Source organism: Herpailurus yagouaroundi, unplaced genomic scaffold (assembly GCF_014898765.1).
Source record: "Herpailurus yagouaroundi ecotype Mexico unplaced genomic scaffold, PumYag 188, whole genome shotgun sequence".
In the NCBI taxonomy this organism is placed as follows: domain Eukaryota; kingdom Metazoa; phylum Chordata; class Mammalia; order Carnivora; family Felidae; genus Herpailurus; species Herpailurus yagouaroundi.
In genome coordinates, this window is record NW_024412419.1 from 7,430,317 (window position 1) to 7,440,879 (window position 10,563).

Consider the following 10,563-nt stretch of genomic DNA (forward strand, 5'->3'; position numbering starts at 1 on the left):
AAAAAAAAAGAATCTAATACATCCTTTTGGCCATGCCAGGATGAATAAAATCAGAATTCTGTCCCAGTGTTGACACCTGAATCTTCCCTGTAGTTTCTGCAGCTTGCTTTGGAGGTGACTCTATTTTGATCCCATATCAGGTTGAATCTTGAACACCTTGGCTTATGTTCCACTTTGGGAAAAACACTGCCCAAACTGGACTCATCTTACATCGTCCCTGTGTATACTCCATCCATCAGTGTTATCATATACCTATTACTGTAGGAACTTGAAGATATTAGGAAACTTGTCAAAAATCATGAGTTTTCAAAGCGGCAGGTAGGAGGAAGCTGCTTTCAAAAGCAGAAATAGCATAGGAACAGTCCCCCAGGTGGCCCTACCCTCTGTGCTGTGCAGACCTATTTCATTCATTTGCCTGTCCTCCACACAGACTTGGATTTGTCTGGATAGTCCGGTATCTTTTAAAGAGGCAGGAATCTCTGGGTAAGTTAACCTTCATCGGCCACTCGTATTCCCCTGTGGAATAACTTTTATCAGATTTCTTCCCCTTCAGACTACAGCTGAGATCAGCTGCTTGAGGTACTTTTGGCAGGGAGAAGCATTTGCCTTCGAAACATTGAAAGGTGGATCTCTGGTGAGGTGCGGAAGTTTAGAATTTGTGAGTTCTGAGGGCACGGGTCACATGGAGAAGAGAGGACTAGGACGTGAGGAGGGCGCATGAGGAAGGTGGCATAAGACAGGCCCCTTCTTGGGCCGTATAAAGATTTTACCCGCAGCCGGCTGTGCTCCTCCCCCATCCCAGGGACTCATGATGTTAGCAAGGATCCAGTGCCCGCTACGACCAGGGCACTGCACGAGATGGAGGCTGACGATGCCAGTATTGCAATTCAGGTATCAGGTTTACTGTGGGTTAAATCGGCTTTTGCAGGGTAGCCTGAGATCCTGATTCTGACTATAGTCAGAAGACTATATATAACCCTTCTGACTAGTGTTATAGTCAGAAGGGTGTTGTGTGCTGTTCATACTACTTTATAAATGGACTTGGGAGACCCAAATAAGTTATAAATTGGGACGGTTTTATTCCTCAGTTACAGTATTTCCAACACTCAATACTTAGTTCTGGGTAGGCTGCACATCTTGGCCTCGAGTTTTACATCTTGCTTGGATTGTAAATCTAAGAGTTCATAAGAGCATTGGGATTTGGTTAGTGATATGAAGTAAGGGCCTCTCAAAGCCTGAAGATCTAAAATAAATAGAGGAAAAAGAAGTTAGGGAGAGAGAATTAACTTCTTTGAATGTCTGTCTTATGCTGAACGCTGCCGGGGTGCCTTACGATCGCACTTAACGAGGCAGTGCCAGCTGCTCAGTACCGAAAAAATGACGTGGTCCTCTAGATGAGCACGTTTGCTACTTGGTCATCACAGGCGGCTGTCGAGCAGGCAAGAGTCTAGACCTTGAAATGGACAGAAAGTGTTTTTGACAGGAAGACTGTTTAAAACAGTACGGGCACCCGGGGCGCCTGGGTGGCTCAGTCGGTTGAGCGTCTGACTTCGGCTCAGGTCATGATCTTGCGGTTCGTGGGTTCGAGCCCTGCGTCGGGCTCTGTGCTGACAGCTCGGAGCCTGCTTCGGATTCTGTGTCTCCCCCTCTGTCTGCCCCTCCCCTGCTTGCATTCTTCTCTCTCTCTCTCTCAAAAATAAATAAAATATTTTTTAAAAAATAAAATAAAATAAGTAAAGTAAAGTAAAATAAAATAAAACCATAGGGGCACCCGGCTGGCTCAGTCGAAGGAACGTGCGACTCTTGATCTTGGAGTCGTGAGTTCGAGCCCCACGTTGGGGGTGGAGAGTACATTAAAACAGTAAAATCTTTGAAAGGGTAATAATTCTCGTTAATAGAGGAGCGTTATGGATTCACTAGTATAAATTCCTGTAGTAGAAGAACACTTTGCTTAACGGGAAGTAATTTATGTTGATTGTTGGGTAAGTGATGTTTAACCACAGAGAAAGAGAAACGACAGCTGTGTCGGAATCAAGTGAAAATTGGACCAGCCCACTCGGAGGGGACCCTGAGATCCAGAGGAGCGCTAATTGGGACGGATCCGTGTTGATGGTGTAGGAACATACGGAATTACAGTTAACCTAGACAATATGGCAAACAAGAAAATAGCTACATTTCAAAGCAAAGCTCAAGAGTTCTTTGATCATTGAGATGTAGCTGTGATACTAAGCAGACCTTTTAACTTGGATGGAGTGGGCCCCAGGGATACAAAATATCTCACAGATTTCTTTTCCGGTGGTGACTTCTGAATTTTTACACCAGAAGGTGCATTGTGGCGCAGCTCCTGTTCACAGGTTGCATTTTGAAACTATTGACAGCAAAGCACTTGCTGTCAGACAGGCATCAGGCTCCTGCTAGAGGAAGCCGTGTCGAGAAGAAGTCAGACGTGGGGTCTGATTGCGTGTTACTGTCTTGCGCGTCCATGGCTTGCGACAGCCCGGAGGTGCGGCCCTTTTTCCTGCAGGGCCGTCGTGGAGCCGGGTTGCTGTTTCACATCTTCATTAGACTCTCAGGAGGCAGCGCTGCATTTCGGTCTGTGATCGGGCTTTCCGTGGATAGATGGAACTATGCCTTTTCCTTGGTGGCATGATCTTGTCGCGGGGGGGGGGGGGGGTGACAAAATCAGTTTCCACATACGTTTTGTCTCCCCACGGTCCTTGAGGAGGGAATGAGGGAGCCGTCAGAGATAGGGCAGAACCAGAGCACCCCGTCCTGTGGGAAAACACCCATCCTCGAGAGCGCTTTGTGCTTTTACGTTTAATCTGTCGGCTCTAAGAAGGAGCGCCAAGGCGTTCTGAAGGATCGTCACTCTGAGCCAAATGTTTTATGTGTCATGGAGAGAGGCTCATGTTACAAAAGAAAGAGGATTAAAATAGAATGCCTAGCCCCCCTAGGGGACTGGAGCCCTGAGCAGCTTTACCGAGAGGGGCCTGTGCTTGGACGCAGCCCTGGTTATCTTTCCCTTTTGTCGTCTTGTCTCGGCAGAAATGTGTGGAGTTCCTGGGGAGGGATTATTGGGGCTGGCAGAGTTCATTCTGTCAGAGGGGTGTAACCATCCCGGTAACTTGAACTTAAGGCTTTCTGTAGGTGCTTGTGGGATACAGGTTTATGGGTTTAATAACCGTTTGTTGTTTTGTCTAAGCGTAATATTTGGAGTTCATTGTGAGAGTAATTTTTAATTTGTTTGGACTGAGCATATTGCATGCATTTACAGGGATTCCATTCTAGTGAAGCATCAATTAAATGCTCTATTAAAGAAAGGTGTTGCCATGTTTGGTTGCGTTAAGCAGGGACAGGTTTGGTTTGTTTCACCGCTTTACATTTCCAGTGTGAATGGGAGGGAGGAGGGAGAGAAGGGAGTCAAATACCTCACTTGCAATTGCAATCAAACGCAAGCAGGTGATTTAAAACAAAAGCATATACTCCCTGGCCTAGAGAGGAGTCAGGAAGCATTGCTACTTTTTTTTTTTTTTTTTAATTTTTTTTTCAACGTTTTTTATTTATTTTTGGGACAGAGAGAGACAGAGCATGAACGGGGGAGGGGCAGAGAGAGAGGGAGACACAGAATCGGAAACAGGCTCCAGGCTCCGAGCCATCAGCCCAGAGCCTGACGCGGGGCTCGAACTCACGGACCGCGAGATCGTGACCTGGCTGAAGTCGGACGCTTAACCGACGGCGCCACCCAGGCGCCCCAGCATTGCTACTTTTAAAACGAAGGATAAGGGGCGCCTGGGTGGCTCAGTCGGTTGGGCGGCCGACTTCGGCTCAGGTCATGATCTCGTGGTCCGTGAGTTCGAGCCCCGCATCGGGCTCTGTGCTGACAGCTCAGAGCCTGGAGCCTGTTTCAGATTCTGTGTCTCTCTCTCTCTCTCTCTGACCCTCCCCTGTTCATGCTCTGTCTCTCTCTGTCTCAAAAATAAATAAACAAAATAAAACAAAGGATAAGAGGCTTTTAGTGTTCAGGCAGATGCTGGGCTGACTGCACTGAACGGGCTTATCCCTGTGTCCTGTCCTTAGAGCTCTGGGGAAACGGACAAGAAATAAAGAGCCACGTAAGGCAGCCACGCAGGCTTCAGAAGTGTCATGCGTCTGACTCCACGGGTTTCCTTTTGTGCAGGTTGACAGTACGTATTTACCAAAGTGAAAAATAAACTTTTTTTGGTGCCAGAAAGATAGTCATATTCCTCTCTAGGGAATGAATAGTCTTAAGGGTTTTCATTTGATCAGGTTTGGAAATGGTGAGAAGTTTTTCCTGGTTGGAAATTGTGGAGAATGCCTTTAATTAGCTGATACGGATTAAATTCTTAGCAACTGGAAGGTTTGCTTCGAAGAAACTCTCCTGGGTCTGACTGTGAGGAAGGCTGCTCTTTGAAGCTTTCGTTTCTTTTTGCCGGATTCTGGCCTCAAAGTATTTCACGTGGCATACTCTTGTCGCCTAAGCAAGGGGTTCGTCCAGATGGAACGTGAAATGCACTGAATCCTGGTGGAAATTCAGAATCCGCAGGTAACAATAGCACACATTTATTGTAGCACATGCCTGAGGGTAAGAGCCAAGTGCATGATGTTTTTGCTTGGACAAGGGAGACACTTGGCAGCTGAAGAAAGCTTTAGTTCAGTAGTGAAACCCGTATCTTGTGAAACAGGTTTGGAGCGTCATGTCTATTTAGACACCATTTGTGCTGCCACTTGAATTTGTTTTTCATTCTCTCTCTCTCTCTTCTTTTTTTTTTTTTGGTCCAATTTCGCCCCTTCCACCACCCTACCGCTGTCAAGAAACACTGAGCTCCTCTACAGAACTTTTCTTCTTTGACAGCTTGTCACCTCAGCCCTCCTCTTCTACATCCTTCCTGGAAATTCCATCTCAAGTGGTTTTAGAAATCTGTCCTTTCCACCAGTTTTGCTACTCGTAACTAAATCAGAGAGCCTCGACTCTGGCCTGACATTCGTAGTAGTAACCGAATTTACCTGGAACGGATTCCAAGGCAGCAGGGGGCCCCGGACTTCGGGTTTCTTTCATACGGCAGATCTCTACTCGAGACTCAGATCCTTTAGTAAATCTCAGTGAGCTGTCTACATTCGTTACTCACTTGGGGACTTTTTCTTTAGCTTCTTTTAAAATGGAAAATAGAGTCAGGATTTTGATTGGAAGTCTGCTTGCCTGCCGAGTCTGCCCTCATGACCCATGTGCTTACCTGCCCTATTCTGAACCTGGAGATGCCGGAATGTGGTCTGTGTTTGCCTGTGTCACACCTGCATCCAGTTCTGCACATTTCACAACGAACGTCCTACTTGTTTGGGACAACAGGTGCCAAAACACTGTACCTGCCAAGTGTCCTTAAGTTCACCAGGTCCTGCTTAAAGGATATAACAGAGGGAGGTTAATACGTGGGTGCCTCTGGAACGTCTCTATGTGTCTCTCTTCCCATCCCCTTCTCTGTTTTCTCTGCCTCTGTTTCTCCGTCTCTGTCCCTTCCTTTTCTCCTTGTCTTTGTGACTTTCTCCCTGGCTCTCTCTGCTGTCTGCAGAAACAGAAGCTGCCATACGGGTGGTGTGGGAAGGCAGCACTGAGGCCACCGAAAGGGCGATGACTGCTGGGGCCTCGTTTTTTCTTCACGGAAACACCCCACGTAGAGGCGAGAAGGTTTCAGGTTCGTGCCTCGTTCTTCCCGGATCCCTCTCCTCCCCGCCCTCAGCCCTCCAATTCTTTTTCTTATCTCTTGATGGTCGTTCGGTAGTCTGAGAAACAACACAAACACTAATTGCACACTTGGAAGCTTTTAGTTCCATGTAGTAGGATTTCTTAACCACCTCGTATCATCAGAGTAGTGGGGAGGTCGGACTCTCCGAGGCCGATCCGATGAGTCAGTAGCGGAACTGGATTCTACTTCTGAGTTTATGACTCAGCCTTTGATACCTGCTGGGGCTTCATTAATCAGGCAGGCACACGGAGTAAGTCGAGGAGCTACAAGGCAGAAGTAAGACAGTCAGGGCTTGTTTGGTTTTGTTTGTTTGGTTTTGGTTGGGCAAAAGAATACTGATCTGGATTCAGTGTCTGCTGTGCAGGGCTCAGTAAATGTTAGTGTCGACGCAGACTTTAGCCACGAATTGGATCTTCATTTCTTTTTTTTTTTTAATTTTTTTTAACATTTATTTATTTATTTTTTTTGAGACCGAGAGAGACAGAGCATGAACAGGGGAGGGTCAGAGAGAGAGAGGGAGACACAGAATCTGAAACAGGCTCCACGCTCTGAGCTGTCGGCACAGAGCCCGACGCGGGGCTCGAACCCACGGACCGTGAGATCAGGACCTGAGCCGAAGTCGGATGCCCAACCGACTGAGCCACCCAGGTGCCCTGGATCTTGATTTCTTAGTTTACACCATTTCCCACTCCCATTGGCTTCAGTTGACAGAACTTCCTACCAACCTACTGGGAAAATGGTGATTTTATTCTCATGAATCAGTGTTGTTGGATTTAGGGTGAGAATAAACTTTGTTTTTATGGGGCACCTGGCTGTCTCAGTCGTGTGAGCATTCAACTTCGGCTCAGGTCACGATCCCACGGTTCATGGGTTTGAGCTCCACAGCGGGCTCTGGGCTGACAGCTCGGAGCCTGGAGCCTGCTTCTGATTCTGTGTCTCCCCACTCACACCTTGTCTCTCTGTGTCTCTAAAAAAAAAATGAATAAAAATGTTTAAAAGGAAAAACAGGTTTTTAAAAAAAAAACTTTTTTTTTTTTTTAAGTTTTTATTTAAGTGATCTCTACACTCAGCATGGGGCTCAAACTCACAACCCCAAGATGAAGAGTCACACACATGCTCTTCTGACTTGAGCCAGCCAAGAGCGCCGGGAATAAACTTTGCTTCTGACTTCACGTTGTAATTTCATATGTCAGTAGAGATTTCTGACTAAGAAGAGTTGCTTTTAGGTATGTTTTCGAGTGGCTACCTTGACTGATGTGGAAGAGAGTAAAACTAAAATTTGTCCTGAGTTTTCTACTTTCAATTTAGTAGATCAGTTATGGTCTAGGAATAAAATTACAAACATTATATTCATACTTGACTAAGTTGAATTTTAATACTAGACTGGGTTAAAGTGATAAAAACTCCCAGAGGCAACTGGATCCAGGGTGGCTGTGGCTGTCTCTGAGGGGACCACGTCACCAACTAAATCTCGTGACTTAATATGAAGTCAGTAGGAAGTTGGCACGGAGGCTTCCCTTTGATTTAAAATACAGGGACCTGTAATTTCACGCCTCGTGATCCAAAAACAACCTGTGCTCACAGCCACTTGGGGGTCACTTTTTCCCTGTTTTTCTTCTTCCCTGGACAGTTTTCCCATTAGATTCTTGTTCAGCTCTCTCTGCATCGTTGTGCCAGTGTGCTTTCAAGAGCGCGGGGTTTGGTCCCGGCCTCGTCTCTGCCTTCTCTCTCCTGTGTGTCTTTTATTATCTGTCTTCAGAGCCTGAGCCTCGGCCGCAACTGAACGCTGTCTCTCTTGAGTTAAATGGCATTGAGTGGCCAGACTCTGAAGCGTGTAACGCTCACGCCAAAGGTAGATGTTTTTTTTTTTGTTTGTTTGTTTTTAAATGATCTGCATTTTTATTTATTTATTTTTTTTTCAACATTTATTTATTTTTTGGGACAGAGAGAGACCGAGCATGAACGGGGGAGGGGCAGAGAGAGAGGGAGACACAGAATCGGAAACAGGCTCCAGGCTCTGAGCCATCAGCCCAGAGCCCGACGCGGGGCTTGAACTCCCGGACCGCGAGATCGTGACCTGGCTGAAGTCGGACACTTAACCGACTGCGCCACCCAGGCGCCCCTAAAGGTAGATGTTTTTAGGGTATATGACAGATCTATAAGTACATTTTTGAAATAGAAAACATTTGTCGGTTATCAGTTTTTCGATGCGTCTTCCATAGGTAAATTAACCGACTTTTCTTTTTTCTTTTCTTCCTTCTGTCAGGTCTTTTCTTGCTTACGATTACCAGACCGTTGACACTCACTTGAACTATCTGTGCATCGTAACTGACGGTATAAAATATTGACATAGGTAGTCAGGTTATCCATATGCTGATACTTTTCCAAAAGTCTGCTGTGTGTAATCTTGTTTGCAAGAGCAAAGCACCATTCTGACTTGAAGGATTTTTTTCGTAATGCGTTCTTTCTTTCTTTTGAGAGGGAAAGAGTCCGTGCACGCGTGCACAAGTGGGAGAGGGGAAGGGAGAGAGAGAAAGAGAGAGAAGGAATCCCAAGGAGGCTTTGCGCTGTCAGAGGACTCTGTTTTCAGGGCTCTATTTCATGAACCGCGAGATCATGACCTGAGCCGAAATCAAGAGTCAGACGCTTAACCAACTGAGTCACCCAAGTGCCCCAGGATTTTTTTTAACTTCAGTTATTATCGACCAGTTTATTTCCTTCTAGGAAGTCTGTGCAAGGTAATTAATCTCTTGCTACGGTGTGGAAGAACTGGCTTCTGAAGTCATGTTGCAGAGGGTTGTCTTTGTTAACTATACATTCATTCGTTCAGCAAATTCTTATACTTTTCTGTGCAAGAACTGTGAGGAAATAAAGAAATGATTGAAGCATAAAGCCTGTCCTCAAAAGAGATTACACCGTCTATGTAATGACACAGGTCATAAGTGAGGTTAGAAAAACTCTGACGGTTTCTAGGGCAAAAGAGTACTTTCCGCTAAGGGGAATGCTCTTGATGTGACTCTTTGAGAGCTTGCATCTGCAGAATATTTTTGCAGTCTATTTGATTGGGCTTTTTTTTCTTTTTCCTTATTGTCTTTTCCCCCCGCACGGATTAGCTGTTGCGAATTTCAGTGGAAAAGAGGCAGCTAGAATGGTTTAGCCTACAGAGGTGCTTTGACATATCGAGGCCCAGACATTGTGTAGTATAGAAAACGGCATTTGGGACTTGCCTTCTATGACACTTGAATCGAAGAAAATGCAGACCCGTACCACACCCATCAGTATAGCATGCAGTTGCGGGTGAAGGGTCACAGATTTGTTTATCAAAAGCAAAATTGTTAGATACCTGCACTTTCCATAATGGAAAGCTGGTCACCGTAGATAACATTATCAAGTACAAGAGTGGATAGATGCAATAGAAAATCACCTCATGTCTCATTATGCGGCTTCATCTCGACCCTAGAACTTTTCTCTCTCTCTCTCTCTCTCTCTCTCTCTCTCTCTCTCTCTTTTTCCGGCTCTCTCTCTCTAGATATAGATGTAGATATATGTCAGTGAGCCTCGAAATATCGTAATCTTTCCCGAATTAATTGAGGGTATGTGTATAGTCGATTTAATTATCCACTCAACAAATATTTATTTTACGTCCAGAAAGTGTAAAAATCTGCTGTCCGCCAAGATGACCTAGGTGTTCAGATCATCTTGGAGGAGAGTTATGAACATAAATAACCTGTGAACTTGGGCAACATGTTTCTAACCTCTAAGCCTCCATTTCCTTATCTGTGAAATGGGGTCAGAATAGTACCAATTTCCTGTGTTATTTTGAGGACCAGAGTCTGGTACGTTGTAAGAAGGCAATAAATACAGCTCAAATATCCTAGCAGCACGTGGTTCGATTTGGCTGGAGTTGAGGAGGCTGGGGTCATTTATTTAGTGAACGTGTGGTTCTTATCGGCCAAGTACTGCCAGGATGTTCTGGGAACGTAAAGATGAGTCAGATCTGGTCCAGCTCTCAGAAAACTCAAAATTTAGTGGGGGAGATTGCCACCCATGAGTCCATCGACAGAAGAAAACAGAAAGCCTAGAGCGTCCCTCAGAATGGGGGGTGGGGGGGGTCAGAGGAGACCGTTGGGGACACTACCACCCACGAAAGGATAGTAGGAACTGGCCAGGCGTTCAGAGCCGGGGATGGGCCAATGGCCTTGGGAGGTAGGAGTGCAGAACCGAGACCACTGGACCTTGCCTGAGGTCTGCAGCAGGTGGGGGTGGGGGGTGAGGGGCGTGGGGGCCAGATCCCGAAGGCCCTGACACGCCCCAGCAAGGCCCGGGACTACACCCTGTAGATGAATGTGTCTCAAAACCTTAGGGTCTGTTGGCCAAGTGTACTGGCCAATGCTCAGTTTCTTTGAGATTTCTAATACTGTAGGCTTCTTTAAAATCATAAAAGATCATGTAAGATTTTTAAAAATCATAAGTATGTTGAAAATCACAGAGCATATACCTGCTGCCAGGAAGTGTCCGTGCCAGTGTTTGTGCTTGGGTGTCAGGTTTGGTCCAGATGAAGACCAGATGAGCTCTCGGGGTGCCCTGTGATCAAGCATTTTGCAGCTGTTTGGATAGAGCAGTATTTCTCAAATGAAGATCTGGATATTTGTTTACGGGTTAGGGAATTTTTTTTCTCTTTTATTTTTTTTTTAAATTTTTTTTTCAACGTTTATTTATTTTTTGGGACAGAGAGAGACAGAGCATGAACGGGGGAAGGGCAGAGAGAGAGGGAGACACAGAATCGGAAACAGGCTCCAGGCTC

General features: G+C 45.8%; 1 protein-coding gene and 1 long non-coding RNA gene across 2 annotated transcripts in view; both read left to right on the top strand.

Annotated features, from left to right (window-relative positions):
- GRHL1 (grainyhead like transcription factor 1) overlaps positions 1-10,563 on the top strand; it is a 57,934-nt gene that overhangs the window by 17,814 nt on the left and 29,557 nt on the right. The gene's annotated exons all lie outside the window — the stretch shown is intronic.
- On the top strand, positions 6,870-9,633 carry LOC121044082 (uncharacterized). Its single transcript, XR_005797107.1, has 2 exons — positions 6,870-7,611; positions 7,888-9,633. It is a non-coding gene; the product is annotated as an uncharacterized LOC121044082 (long non-coding RNA).